This window comes from Tympanuchus pallidicinctus, unplaced genomic scaffold (genome assembly GCF_026119805.1).
Source record: "Tympanuchus pallidicinctus isolate F22 unplaced genomic scaffold, pur_lepc_1.0 scaffold10, whole genome shotgun sequence".
Classification (NCBI taxonomy): domain Eukaryota; kingdom Metazoa; phylum Chordata; class Aves; order Galliformes; family Phasianidae; genus Tympanuchus; species Tympanuchus pallidicinctus.
Genome location: NW_026294619.1, coordinates 6,906,211 through 6,921,472, shown reverse-complemented (window position 1 = coordinate 6,921,472; position 15,262 = coordinate 6,906,211). Strand labels below are relative to the sequence as shown.

The window sequence follows — 15,262 nt, the reverse complement described above, 5'->3', positions numbered from 1 at the left end:
CAAAAACACCAATACAGCAATGAGACACTTCTTATCCTATTGCATGCCCCTAGAGCCTTGCAGTCACATGGGCAGATAAAGATCTAAACGAGTATCATTCTCTTTAATTACTCTTTTTACGCTTTTGAAGAGAGCAATATAAATATAAATCTTCAGTAAATAATGCTTGATGTCACTGGCAAGTAGATTATAGTGCAGCCATCTGTTTGCAGTTTGAAAAGTTACCATTAAAACAAGACTTCACTGACAAAAAGCACCAACAGTTTATGCTATCAGATTGACTTCAATTTCCTGACTTTCAGGAATAGAAATTAAGCAGTAAAGTTATAGAATGCCACTGTAGAATTGTACAATCTGATCTAATCCTTAAAAGTTAAACAAATATGGAGTAAATAACACTGCTAATATCTTGGTATAAACAAGTATAAAAACCCACAGGCTTCATAAATGCGTGAAATCAGAGAGCACTCACACTGTTCCAAGGATTACATTTAAACAGAAACAGAGAAGCTATTTTATTTTACTATGAAATAAAAAAAAAGATTTGCTTATGAATATTTCTTTTACCGTCTTTCGAGTCCCTCTTATAGCCATTTTGGACTTATTACACGGTTTGAAGTAATTTTTAAGCCAGCCTCTAAAACAAGCCTGAGGGATATTGCTCAAGACCAAGCTAAAAGAAAGCAAAACATCACGCACTGATCAAAAACATTCTTTGATCAAAAGAACACAAGTAGGTTGAACAGTTTCTTTTGCTGCTGCTCTAGGACGGTGCTAAAATTTCCTTTCACAGTGCACACAGCAATTAGAATAACTATGTCAATTTGGACTGTATCAGTTCATCAACTTAACTAAAGACTTGATTTCAAATCCCGACTATCTTCACTCATGAGTATATTGTCATTATTAATATTTTTAAAAGAAAATAATGAAAGGTGGTGCAATTATCATACCCAGCCAGCTTTGTTACTGCAGACAATGTCATTTCCAATCAGCAAACCCATGTCATTATACTGCAGAGGGAGACAGATAAGAAGTCTCGCTTATCAAAATTCTCTTCTATCAATGCAACGATTGTGGGAATAGGCAGACTGACACCACAAGTTGGATAACATTGTCTCCCTCAAGAAATTTATTGTTTTCCTCCTGGAAGCAAAGCAAATGGGTTTGACACACATTGGTAACCTCAAAGGTGTATAACCTTCCTCCCCTCATATTAATGATGTGGGTCTGGTCTGGGTACCTTTAGTTAAAATCTAAGTTGAGATTTTCCCAGTTTGATGATAATTTCCCTCTCTATTTTCATTATCCATTCCCTACATAGTTCTTCCCCAGCCAACTCCCTCTGAGAGTTTTCAGTGAGTTCAAACTTGTCAAACAAGTGTTAAAATGATAACTTTTTAAAATATCAAATAATGTGAAATTTTGCAATATTTTAGTAAGTTCTAGTTGGCTGACATAGTGGGCACTTACCCAAATCCCCAGAAGCTGTTGAGTCAGCTGTACTCCATCTATCCTGTGCTCCTGCATGTGATCAAGTGTTCAACTTCTCTGTCCTGCAGAACTTTTCAGAAAGCATTCTGAGCCTGCTGGTGGGGGAAAAGAGACACTCATTATGAAAATTCTTTTAAAAATAGGTCTGGATTTTAGATGGGAAAATTTGACAGGTCTCAGAATACCTTACAAGTCTGTTCATCACCATGCTGAAATCTGAGCAGGATCTTTATGGTGCCTTTTTTCAATCCTCTGCCTCTTTTTTCTTGCAGCCTTTTGATCTACTTCTCTCCACTTGTACGAAGATCTCCAGAGGTCCAAGTGGGGCAAACAATCAATGTGAAGAAATTATTCTGTCATCAGCTTGTTGAGGGAAAAGCTTGTCTGCTTAAAAAGAGGGGTGGGAGGAAGGAGACAGATGGAAGCACTGAGATAGGATCAGTAACTAAGCTGCATGGTTATCAATGGCCCGTTGTGTGTTGTGAGAAGTGTCTATTTTTTCAGTTCTGGGCTAAATTCATAGTATCCACAAAACAAAAGCAAAAAGAGCGACATTTCACGCTGTGATGAAAATGTGATATGGGGGTGTCACTGTGAATACAGGTGACAACAGAATGATAATTACCGACAGGACATCAATGCACACAAAGCCAACTGCATACAAAGGCAAGATGAAGCTGCTAGAAACTAAACCTGCTTCATAACATCTACTCCCTGATCCTCAGGCCTTAGAGGGGGCAGAGGGAGATGTTTCACTCCCTTTTGTTGCATTAGATTTTTTCTCTCTCCTGCCTCTTTTCACTTTCTCCCTTTAGTTTTTTGTGATAGCCATCTATGCTTGTAAACTTTCATTATGCCTTGGGGCAGGTAAAACTGTAGTCCATAGGCTTTGGCATCCCAGAGAAAGTTTTGAGGTGCTTGGATTTTTTGGGGTATAGCATGAACAGTGAAGCCTGGCCTTTGCCATGTCTTCACTTACACTCGCTGCTCATAGACATCAGTGCTGCTAAGTACATCCACAGCGATCCTGGCCAGTCTGGATGAGTAGTAACCTGCCCAATACGCTGACCTCCCCACCTCATAAGCTTGCTCTATCAGGTGAATGAAAAAGGAAAGCAGCAAAGCAGGTTTCAACAATAAGCTCCCTCACATATAAGCCATGTATTCTGTACCCATGGGAATGGTGGATCATCCCTGGCTGTTCCAGATCCAGGAAGGAGAGCCCAGTGCTGCTTCCCTATGCAGGCATAGAGAGCTTTTACTGCTTCTAGCAGTTTTGCTCCAGAAAGAATCATTTAAAACATACTCTGAAGTCATCAGACATCAAAAGGCTTTTTATACTTGTAAGTTTCTAGTCCTATTTTCAGACACATATCCTATAACATTAATGGTTTGACTGGGTGGAGGTTCAAGAAACTAAATCTGATCCTTCAATATAAATAGTACAATACAACAAGAACTAAGGTTGCCTTAGACTAATAAAAAGATAAGCGAAGGGAAATGAAGCAATGGCAAGACCTTTACTTCATATTAAGTGTTTAGGCAGGTTTGATGCCTCAAATCACAAGAACACACTGAAATATCTCAATATAATATCAATTTCACAAACAAGAGTGTTAAAGCGTGGTCTTACTCTTGAGTAGGTTTCCAAAGCAGGAATCTCAGTTAAAGACACCTATAAAATCAAAAGTTATCCCCTGCCTTACGGCCTTTAGATGAGTTTATTAAAAAACATCAAATCATGTTAAGACATTGTAGGCAATTTCTTTCCATTTCCAGTGGCAGAAAGTATAACTTCTGGGCAATCTGGTCCAGAGCCTCACTACCCTTATCTTCCTTATATCCAATCTAACTGAAAGCACTTCTAGTTTGAATGCACTAGGCAGCAGGATAGGTCCTTGCAACTTAAGCTCACACCAAAAACCAACCATTTCAGCAGCTATACACACTGAGGAATCATGACTACACGCTTTTGGGAGACTTAATTCTGCCCATCAGCTGCAGGAGCAGCTTGGCTGGAGCAAACACGTCCACCTCCAAGCAGAAATAGGTTGAAAGTTACCTGGGCAACAGAGCTCAGGAGAGCCTGCAAGACCAGCCTTCATCCTGGCAGGTCAAAAGTCTTCTAAGGTCTGTCAGCTAGACAGTCCATCATTTTGCACCTCCACTAAAGTTATTGCTGACTGAGAAGCATATGGTGAGATGAAAGTACAGTTATCTGCCTTATCCAACCCCCAGACAGTTCACACAGTTTAGGATTGCAGTAGCTTTACCCTCAATCCATTAGAACAGGTAAGAACGAACATGGCTACAATGTGTTCAGACAGTAATTAGTTGACACATATTTAAAGGAAGCAGTGAACAAATCTGCGCTTTCTAGAAATAGCACTTCACTGCTATCACACAATACGATAAGCAATCTGAAGGATATGCTACATATACCCATAAAATCCCAAGTTGTTTCAAGTTTTCTATAAATAACGGCACTTAGTAATTCCACTGCTACATAATGTTATCTTCTCTTTCAAAACAAAAAGAAATCCTTGTATTCATTAACATGTAACAAAATAAAACAAGCCTAAGTAATTCACCATTAGGGATGAGAAGGGATGTGCCCCAGACCATTTAATTCTCTGAACTTACACAGTTTATCTGTAGAAAAATGATTTTTGCTCTGTAAAATATTTAACAATTTTACAAGTTTTTTTCAGCATGACTTCAAAGTCATTCTGATCAGAACAGATATAAGACAACAACAGTACGAATATATCAACTGAAAAACAAAGAATAACTTTCCAAATATATTATTTTAAAAATTCAAAATCTGCCTCCTTTCCATAAAATCCCTTTGCCTGTCTCACTATCCATTTTTAGTATTATTTTTTTCTTAGATTATAACAGCTGTTTTTTTCTAAGCAATGATTTTAGGGAATGTCAGGACACAATCTGATTGCAGTTTTAGTGACCCATCGAAAGGATCTGAAGGACTAAAGCATCTCAGGAGCTCTCTCTTTTCGTGTACACAAATGCAACAAATAAGTAATGCCATTTCTCCCACCCTCTCCTTCAGGACGCAGAAAGTTCCCACTCACCCAGAATTTGTTGCTGACACCTAAATACACACAGGGAGACAGAAATGAATGGAAAAAAATAACTCAGGAGAAAAAAAAAAAAAAATCAAATCAAAAGGGGAAATCCAAAGATTCTTAACCAGCTCATATGCAAGCTAAACTGTGCTGCTGTTTGCCCATGATATAAATACTGAGTCTGCCAGACTTACATTTCTCTTAGAAAAGTAAATAAGAAGAATATTATTCCTAATCAGCCAAAGGAAGAATCTTCCCCTCCGCTACTTATATCACAATTATCCCATTCTGTAGAGCTTTGGAGATATCCTAGATTTTCTTTTGACAGATTTACATCAATATCAACTTCCACATTAATGAGAAATTCCACAAAGCCCAACTAGATTGCTAATTTGTTAAACAGGAGGAGAAACAAAAGACAAAAAAAAAAAAAAAAAAAAAAAAAAAAAAATTGGCTTATATTTGGGATATGTATTGGCATACATAGACCTACATTTGCAGGTGCTTTGATGGAACTCTTCTCAGCAAATAACCGTTATATATTACATCCCCTCTTACCTGCGTCTTTCCTAAACATATCTAGAATGGTACTTCCTGCTCTCCTTATGACTAAATTGCAGAGCCCTACAAGCATCTCCTGCCTCTTCTCGAACTGCCTTTTCTCTCATATTTAGTTTTATTTGCTTTTTAAAAACTTCACGCTTTCACTTTTCTAACCACTCCTCAGAATTATGTCCATATTAAGCCCTTCGCATAAAAGATTTGCACTGCTACCCCTTTTCTATCATATGGCAAGAGAAAGGGCCTCAAGTTGTGCCAGGGGAAGTTCAGGTTGGATATGAGAAAAAAGTCTCTTCTCAGAAAGAATGTGAGGTATTGGAACAGGCCACCCAGGGAGGTGGTGGAGTCACTGTCCGTTAGAGTTCAAGAACTGTGTAGACATGGCACTGAGGGACATGGTTAATAGGTATGGCGGGGATGGGTTGATGGTTGGACTGTATAATTTTAGAGGTCTTTCCAATCTTAGTTATTCTATGATCCTTTCCTAAAAGATTGGGTGTGTTTCAGAATCCAGTTAACATAGAGTAGCATCCCATGTTGTTCTTACAGTATGCAGTCAATACCTGCTGTCGCTGCAAGGAAGGAGGTTTGAAAAGAACCAGTACTGCACGAGTTATTCTTCCCTAGCAGTAGCCAAATCACTCACTCAAACACATAGCTTAAAAACTGTCATCACTATTTATATTATGGGCATCTAGAGAGTGTGTACCATTTTTAAATAACAGAAGAGTATTCTGCCTCAGAATCAAGCAGTTCCTATCCTGCCAAAGCAATGGTAATTTAAATCTCTCTAATGTAAACTGTTAGAAAAACAGGGAGCACACGTGAGAAAAATGATAATGAAATTATGTTTGTAATGAAACATCACATAGAACCAAAATCCAGTCTATGCAGATCTTTACCAAAGGCAAAAAATGCAACCTGAACAGATTGTAAATAACTCTGGCACCAGTCTTATCTGCAGAAAGACCACAGAACTAGGAAACATAAATCCCTGTTAGTCATAGCAGTGCATAACAACATACATCAAAGGACTGACGTGTTTCAATAACAGCAGAGGTAAATTTACAAAAGAAATGGCTGTGGTAACATATTGTGAATTGGGACTAAAGAAAAAACAACACACAACCACCCATGAGACTACATTCAGCTTCTCCAGCTTTATTGAAAAGAATCTGATTTGCAGCAACAAATATTTCTCACAGCACTGTATAAAAAGCATTAAAAACAGTCAGCTTCTTGCATTAAAATATTTTGTTTCACAGCGTGCCTGATTTTTTGGTTTCTTTGTTTTAGATCCATAGGATACTACACATGTGAGCTTCAGTTTATCGTGGATGCTCAGGAAAATAATTTTCATGTTGACCATATCAGATTTAAAAATAAACCTGGAATCACACTTTGCTTTGGATTTACATTGATTATTTTGCTTTTTCCTCAAATCGAACAGAAGTAAAAAATCATTCTATTTCCACTTTAGTCACAAAAATTTATACAAGGAGTACTCCAAAAGCAATGTTTCCTATTTTATTATATTGGTCCACAACACCAGAGGCGAATGTTGGCAGCATGGCAGTGGTAGAATCTTCCCACCAATATTCCCTTACTTGTGTGACAGACGGCAGCAGAGGGGCAGTCTGACAGAACAGTGTCTGACATGGGAGTGCACATGAAGCAAAGGTGTGTCACTGAATTCCTCCATGGAGAAGAAATGGCACCCAATGACATTAGTCAATATTTGCTGAATGCTGATGGAGACCAACCAGTAAATGTGAGCAAAGTGAGGCGGTGGGTGGTGTTTCAGCAGTGGCAAAAGTGAGTTGCCCCCGCAGGTGCAGATTTTCATGAGCTAGGCATGCAAACTCTAGTGCATTGCTGATGAAAATGCAGAGGTAATGGTGATGATTGTGCTGAAAAATATTATTTTGTAGCTGATAACTTGCTCTACCAAATACTGTTGTTGTGGTCTTTGTGTATTTTGCAGTTTCCATGGAAATAAATATTACTATTTTATTATTACTATTTATTATATAAATATTCCATGGAAATTAATATTACTATAAGTATTACTATTACTTTCAGAGTGACCAATATTCTATCCAAACAATTTGCAAAGTTTAAAACCATAGTAGTTTCAACAGCATTTCTAAGTATACACACACTTTCTTACTCTTGTATTAACTCTGAACATCATACTCTCCTAACTCTGACTGCAAGACACTCACTTTTGAACCCATTACCAAATTTTAGCTAAATGTACCGCCAACATTCCTTTCCTTTAACAAGATTTTATCTAATATTTCTCATTACTTTAAACATTTATCCTCCAGAGAGGCTTGCAGATTTTCAAATGAGAAAGGCTATTTTCAGTCTGAAAGCAACATCAGTCCGGCTGTCTTGCTTTACAGCAGAGCCCTTCCTTGTTTCTCTGCCATTAGTTTCTTAAACTAAATGCAGATGTCACCAGCCTTTCTTTAGAAAAACGAAGTAAGTGTCCCATTAAGTACTTAGAGGAGTGGACAGATTCTCCCATTCAGCTTGTTCCCTACACACTTGCTGCTACTGAACAGCAAATCTTGTATTTCTGAGAAAGGGCCATCACAGAGAGGTTATTTTCCCCTCTAAGTGGTTTCCTTCTTTCACTTGTTCTCAAGTTTAGTGCTAAGTTGCTGAAAGATTACCTCATTCATATGATTGGGAGACTGTCAGGCTCCAGAGCATCGGGTGAGTGAGGCAATAATTATTTGTTTGAAAAACACAGGTAGTTTTGCCTGCATTGCAAAGAAACATGTCTGAGTTTTTCATTATTCCAAGGACAAATCCTGAAGCTTATTTCCTTTTCAGAAGCACAGTCCATGCTCACAATGGTGGAAAATTACAGAGATAGTCCCAATCACTGTTCATGTTCAATAAGAGTCTGAATGGAGCAAAAGGGAATGGGGCTGCCTGCCCAAGTGTATGCTGCTGTTGACTGCATGCACACATACATGCTTGGGCTTCTCAAAGGAGGAAAGCGATCTCAGCATAAGGTAGGATGTGAGTTTAATGTACTTTAGCATACCAGCAAAACTCCCCATGTCCCTCGGGCGAACCCTTCCTTTGCTGCGAGCTGGTTTTTCTTTTTCGGGCCGTGGTTGACATTGTGGTAGGAGCTTCCTTAAAGTTGTCTTCGTGTTTGTTTTTTAATGCATAAGCATTTATGTTGTTTTGATGCTTTTTTTAGAGCTATTTTTATTTAAGAACAATGCCAATGCCAGTTCAATAGCACAGTAAGTACAGAACTTCCCATGTTTGTTCAGGCCACAGATAGATTTCTAAAACTACCTTCCATGAGCTTTTTCCTAGATCAATACAGTCCCTGTTTTATTTACTAGGATGATTTTCTATCATTTAGTGTGAAATAACTTCAAAACCCCAACAGCATCAAGCGCCAGGAAACTAATCAAGGAGAAAAAACAAGTGAGAAGAGATCAGAAGGATTTTTACACGTAAGGGTCTTGACCCATTCCTCCTAGGCAGTACTCAGTACCAGGATACAGAACTGCAGACTACCTCCCTAGGAAGAAACAAAGCTCACTACATGACCTCTGTGAACTGGATTTAAGATGCATGTTCATTATGTTGCAGAGGGGATGTTCAAGAGGATCAATATGCCATTGAGATAAAAGAATGGTATAAACTGTCCTGAGAGTTGCTTAGAATATTCTTTACTGTCAGCCTGGGAATTAAAAACAGAGCAAGAGGCATATTAAAACAGTGCTTTTATAAGCTTAATCAGTAGGCTGGAAAATGAGTTTCACAAAGAGATAATGAGCTCCCAAATCATAATTTGCCAAGGGTGCATCGATTTCACTGGTCTTCAGATCATTTATGAGCATCCAGCACAAGAGCACCTTTCTGCCCCAGGCTCCCACCAGGCAGAGGTATGAGTAGGTGAAACTCCACCTACGCAAGAAGGATTTACAAGTTTAATGGCTGTGTGAGGTACAGGAAGGTCATCAGTTTTGGATCTACTCAAGGTGGATATTTTGTGGTCTTTGCTGAAGCTGAGAAACAAACCGTTTTCACTGCGTACTGAATAAGCCTTTTGCTTCCCCTTTGAGGCATTTTCAGAGGTAGCAAAGGGCTAATCTTAACAGTTCAATTGCAGAAGCAGCCATGCTGCCACCACTGTGGGCTCTACCAACCCTACAGTCACTAACTTGCTACTCACCCTGGTAACCACTAGGGCATTTAGTACATTAGTACATGAGAGAGTAGGCTGAAGGTTTCTCCCCTAGCTCAAGGCAGTATATGCTTTTGGGGACAGCTCTATTAGGTCAAAGATCAAAACTTATTCCTGAGTTAGTGACAAGTTGATGTCCCCACCCTACCTGAAATATTTTACACAGACTGTGCAGTATCAGTTGTAAAAAACTGAGAGAACAATCCAGCTTAGCTGTAGATCAGTGTCTAAAGCACTGCCCTGAGAAATAAGTTAAAATCCCTCAGAATAAGAAATGCATTAAACTTGGTCTTCTACATCTTAGTCAAGTAGCCAGATCACTGGACCACAGGAGGGGCCATTGCAGAGGCAAGTTTCTATCATGGCATCTAAAACTCACTACATATTTCAACACAGGAGCGACACCACAGACATAGATGACAACATTGTGTCATCTCAATCCCCTATCTAGGCTCTTCTTTTCATTTTTTTCACATCTTACTTGCAGTTCGCACCAAAATGTACAAAGCTTAATGCTAACTCGTTCTGGCAGGTTGGGACAGCTGAACAGATAGGGGAGTTGCTTGTTGTTTTTTGTTGTGATTTTTTTTTTTTTTTTTTAATTCATTACTTTAAAAAAAATCTAAAAAAATCTTGTTTCATAGGGATAGGGGCTGTGGGATTCGTGTGCAACTTTTCTTCCATCCATTCTGCAAAAAAAAAAAATCAGACATTCTTTCCTGAGACTAAAAGTTAGAGTGAAGATGACCCTTATCTCAGTAGTTTGGAAAATAAGACCAGAGGTGCAGGACATGAACAGGAAAAAAAGACTGTCTGCAATGAATCCTGCTACTCACCTGCTCTGTGTTGTCTGAACATGTACTTTTAATAGCAAAGTACCCCACACAACAAGAAATGGCCTTATCCAATTTATGCAATGAGAAAACTCAGAGAAGCTGCAGCTTCTTTTCTTCATTAGATGAACATGTCATCCCCAGACGTCAGCAATGACTGAGCTGGTATGACTTCTCACCCCTTTGAAATGCCTTTCTCAGAAATACCGATGATTTGTCACCATAGCTGTTCCAGATGCTTAAAACACTATCTCAGATCTGATGAGGAAAACATACTGCTGGTACTACATCACACATCTGCTGCTCATTCACTTTTCTTTTACTCCACACAGAACTAATACAAAGAGCTACAAAGTTCTGAACTTTACATTCATTTTCTGGAGGGGAAAAAAAAAAAAAAAAAAAGCAGGAAATGGATGCCTGTGAGCCTTCATTAGTCTGTACATTATGAAAGATATTATAGGCCAAATATCAGAAATGCCTGCTACACACAGTAGCAACAAATCAAAGTCAATGCTACTATACTAAATGAAAACATTACAAGAATCATTGTGATCAGAGCTACTTCTTTTAAATAATCCATAAAATCAGAAAGTGGGAAAAATGTATCCTCTCAAGAATTACAGCTCCAGTTGATCTATTTCTTTCCTCACTGTGAAGTCCACTGCATTATTTATTCATTTAAGTGCTCTAATCAAGACAACTGCTCAGAAGTCATTTTAAATAAGAGTGCACTGCTCAATGTAGCAGTAAGAGATAACAGCAATTTGCAGCCCATGGTGATGTACAGCAGCATAAAAAGCTTGCTGGATTGAGGACACATTACATGGTTACAGCTGAGAAAGTCATTTTACGATATAAAAAACAAGTGCCTTTTTTCTTCTGTATGTTGCAACAGACAGCCTCCTCCTTTAAGCCTGATCCCAGGATCCACGAGAGCCACACTGCACCAGCCACCACAGTCAGAAGGCATGCTCCACAAAATGCAATCCTACTGAATCTACATTTCAAGCATGCAAGCCTACCTGTGGGGAGGTGAGCTGCTGCTCTCCAAGTACAGAGCAGAGGTGGCTGCATAACACAGGGCTAGCCCCTGGCTCCCACCATCATCATCAGCCCCTGGAGCATTACAGTTCTTTTCAAAACAAGGCTTCTTAAGCAAACTCCTGGATTTGTGAGCTGCCTGGATGCTACAGTGAACAGTAGTATTGTATTCCTTATAAAGCAGGAGTTATCATCATAACATGCACAATGAAGACTAAGCACAGTACCATGTCAGAAATAGTGAGGTTATACACTGTTTAAAATGGTCTTTAAATCAGTAACTATTTATTCACACAGAAAAGACAACAACATTGTTTTCTAAATCTACTCAGCTGAAAGAAATATTGCAGGTTGTGTGTTTTTATTGCCTTTTCATGACGTTATTAGTATTATCTAAAATTTAAGTTTAAATCAAAAGGAAAAGTGTTACCAAAGCCATGCTCAGCGCATTTTATTTCTTGCTCTACATGTACTCATATTTTGGTGGGATAGTTTTTTCTTTTATTGCATCTGAAGGTACCTATTCTTTTTCTCCCTTCTCAATACTTTAAGTGGAGAAATAAATTTAGATTAAAGGGGATCACAGTATTAAAATGAACATTGAGAATATCATAAAATGTTAATTAAATTAGCCACTAAGTGCATAACAGGTTTTTTTTTTTTTTTGGTTTTGTTTATTAAACTTCTAGCTACATATGAAACAGTTTTTTTTTCAGAATCTGAATTCCATAGGATGTTCGGTCTTGTTTCTGTTTAAAATCAGGGAGAAAAAAAAATCACTTTCCTAAAATAAGACTTTGTTTTTTTCCCCATGAAAAGGAGAAATCCATTTCTCAGCTACTGGCTATAGCAGATATCTCTCTGCCATCAAGCCACTAAGAGATATGAAAATCACATAAGGGACATAAAAAGCAAAATAATTGAACTCTCCAGCTAAATTAGAATACAGAAGATTTAAAATTAGAACAAAGAAAAGAACACATGAATAACAATGGTCACAAAACAGGGAAGCAGCAAGAACTTTAGCAGTGTTACTCCTAAATAAAATACGTGTCTGCTTCAAGAGCATCCTTCAGCAAAGGAATGCTGCAGACCTATGCTAAAATTAAATACTGGAGCTAGAGACCTCCTGTCACCAGATTCCATAGGCACTGAAGCTGAAAATCATGTATTTTAGAATTGCACCATTCTTGTATAAAGTTTCTCTAAAATAGAATTTCACACAATCACAGAATCACAAGGTTGGAAAGGACCTACAAGATCATCTAGTTCAACCATCCTTCCATCACCATTGCTACCACAAGCACTAAACCATATCTCACAGCTCCTCATCCAGACACCTCTTGAACACTGCCAGGAACTGCGACTTCACCACCTCCCTGGGCAGCCATTCCAGTGCCTAATCCTTGCATAGTAAATCTGAATAAGAATATATTGTTCTTTGCTCAACAGGACTTGCACACATCCTCTGGGAGGGGGTCTCATAAGGGATAAAAAAAACACCCTGATTATGTGTAAGCTCAAGGAATCTAGAAAACGTAAGATTTCTTGCTAAAATACAGTACAGCTCTAATCCCCAATCATTACCATTATTTCTGAACAAATGTATTAGGATGTGATCTTGTGTCAGTTTTTAAGTCCACGTGCCCACAAACTCCAGCAAGCATGCCGTAAACAAGAACTACCAGTTTTACAATTCCTGCAAAAAAATATTTTTTCCATATAGTCCAAATCATTTTCAACATGACTTCCAAGCAGGAATAATTGTTATTGCTTTTCATTATTATATGCAAGAAGCTCCTCTCTCTCGATCAAGACATGCTACTTGCAATGTAAGTACATTTGGAAAAACAACTGTGCTTTGGAACTTAATGTCTCGTTTAATACCAGACACTACAAGTGGAGATAAAAATAATATATAGAAGGAATACACAACAGAATGCACAGGTTTTACAGGGAGATTTAAATTCTTTTCTTAAATTTCAATATTTCCAGTCTTCTCTTTAAGCTTATTTCTATTCTCTTTCAGCTAAAATAGTCTAGTTAAAGCTTGCTCTATAAAATCCACTATCATGAGTCGTTCCCACTCTAATAATGCCACACATGTAACAGATACTACACAAACACTATAAAGATAGCCTGGTCTCAGACTACACAATCATATCTGAAGTGTACGTGAGCATGAGGACAGCTAGAAAAGCAAGAATAGTCCAATGCACAGACTGAGTGAGACACTGCAGCTTTTTTTGGCGGTGCTACCAGAGGCCATTCTCACGGGGAGCTGGGGGAAACAAACTGATTTCCACTCTTCCCAGCCCTAGCTCCATTTCCTTTCTCCCAGCCTTCCCTGCTCTGGGGATGGTACTTCTTTGGGGATTTCTCTCTGGGTTATTTTTAAACCTCACATGTTTTTCTGCAGAGACTGCCTACCTACATTGGCCTGCTGGCAACAGAAAGGTCTTAAACCATGAACAGTCCAGCAAAGACTTGTGCGGGCTTCAAGGCAAAGGAGAGCTGCAACAGAAAAGCAGTAAAATGGCTTTAGAGATTTGCTAATTCTTCCTGGCATAAGAGGAAGCAAAAGGAAGGAGATAATTTTTGAAGATTTAACCAGGACAAGACACCGGCTAAAGGAAGAAAATACTATAGAAAATATAATAATCTTCACACTGAATGAGAAAGGAATAAACTACAAAAAGTAAGGCTGTGAATGACCTTAGCAAAAAATACAAAGTCAATGCACAAGAGAAGGCAGCAGTGAGCCAATAAGGAAACAAGCAACCCTGTACTCCCTGCTAAAATCATGTTCTTAGCACCCTAGGGGTATGCAGTGCACTCAGCAAGCAGACAGAAAATGATGCAGCTCACATCTCTGAACAACTACTCCGAGTGAAGGACAAGAACGGGCTCATCCACATGCACAGCTAGGAAAAGCACAGAGATTTCACAGAACGGATCTGCAGTATTTACACACTGCCTGGAGATAATCACATTAACCCAGATCAATACATCTGGGTATGTATGTTTGGAAGTTGTTACTCCCAGTATTCATTCATTTCTACATGGTATTATTTTGTTATTGTTTTTTTTTTTTTCCACATAGACTATAATTTAAATTGTTTCACCACTGTACTTCAAAAATCTACATTAAATAGAACTAGAAGAGAACACTCAGCTAGTAAATACTGCTTATATTGAGCTTCAGTGAGATTTGATAACTCAGGAAAGCCTATGAACTACGCAGAGCCAAAGGAGAACAAAACTGAGTATCTACATAACTATCCAGGTCTGATTTACACACAGTAAGTTTGGAAGGACAGCTGACCTTGTGGGCAAATTCTTTTCACAGTAGAGATGGTTGTTTCAAGGATATGAGACAGCATGCAGTTAATGATGCAGGCAGACTTAACTTTCAATAGCAGTTTCATGGTAATTCATTTATCGACTTAAGTTAGCACGGTAAATTTAAGAACTACTGGAGCTAAGATACACCTCTAGTATTAGTAGTAATTGAGTAGTAATTGGGTAGTAATTGAGCCAAACAGTTTTTGCATGCCCTAAAGATAAGGAAAAAAAAAAAAAAAAAAAAGCTTGCCAACCATCTTAACTTCCCAGATGATTTATTTTCTGAGCCTAAATATTTATGCTGGGAAAAATGAGGTAGGACTTCAGTCTATTTCTAAGTATGTGCATGCATTCGTATTCAAGCTTTTCAGTAACCACTTGATAAAGTCAAGTTAGTGGCTCTACTAAATTAGGGTACGTTATATTTGGACACTATCTCATCACCTTTACTTTTAAGCTATTTGGGACAAAAACTACCTTGTCTTAGATCCAGCCTAAGGCCTTTTCAGCACATCCAAGCTACTGTGGTGTTCCTACTTTGTGCCCATATGACAGTATTCCACAGACCAGGAGAGAAAGATGGGTGTTTGCAAGCAAACACATGAGGGACAAAAAAAACCAAAAATGTGTGTATCTACAAGCAACAGTAATGCAGAGAAGTTGGCAAGACAAAT

General features: G+C 38.4%; 1 protein-coding gene across 2 annotated transcripts in view; it reads right to left on the bottom strand.

The window, feature by feature from the left end:
* Nucleotides 1-15,262, bottom strand: part of ZPLD1 (zona pellucida like domain containing 1) — a 105,674-nt gene that overhangs the window by 28,621 nt on the left and 61,791 nt on the right. The window contains exons 2-3 of one of the 2 annotated variants that reach the window (XM_052704754.1): nucleotides 1,680-1,878; nucleotides 1,474-1,589 (exon numbers count right to left, since the gene is read on the bottom strand). The gene's annotated coding sequence lies outside the window, so the exon portion shown is untranslated. The remainder of the gene's footprint in view (nucleotides 1-1,473; nucleotides 1,590-1,679; nucleotides 1,879-15,262) is intronic. The other variant, XM_052704762.1, reaches the window with a different exon arrangement.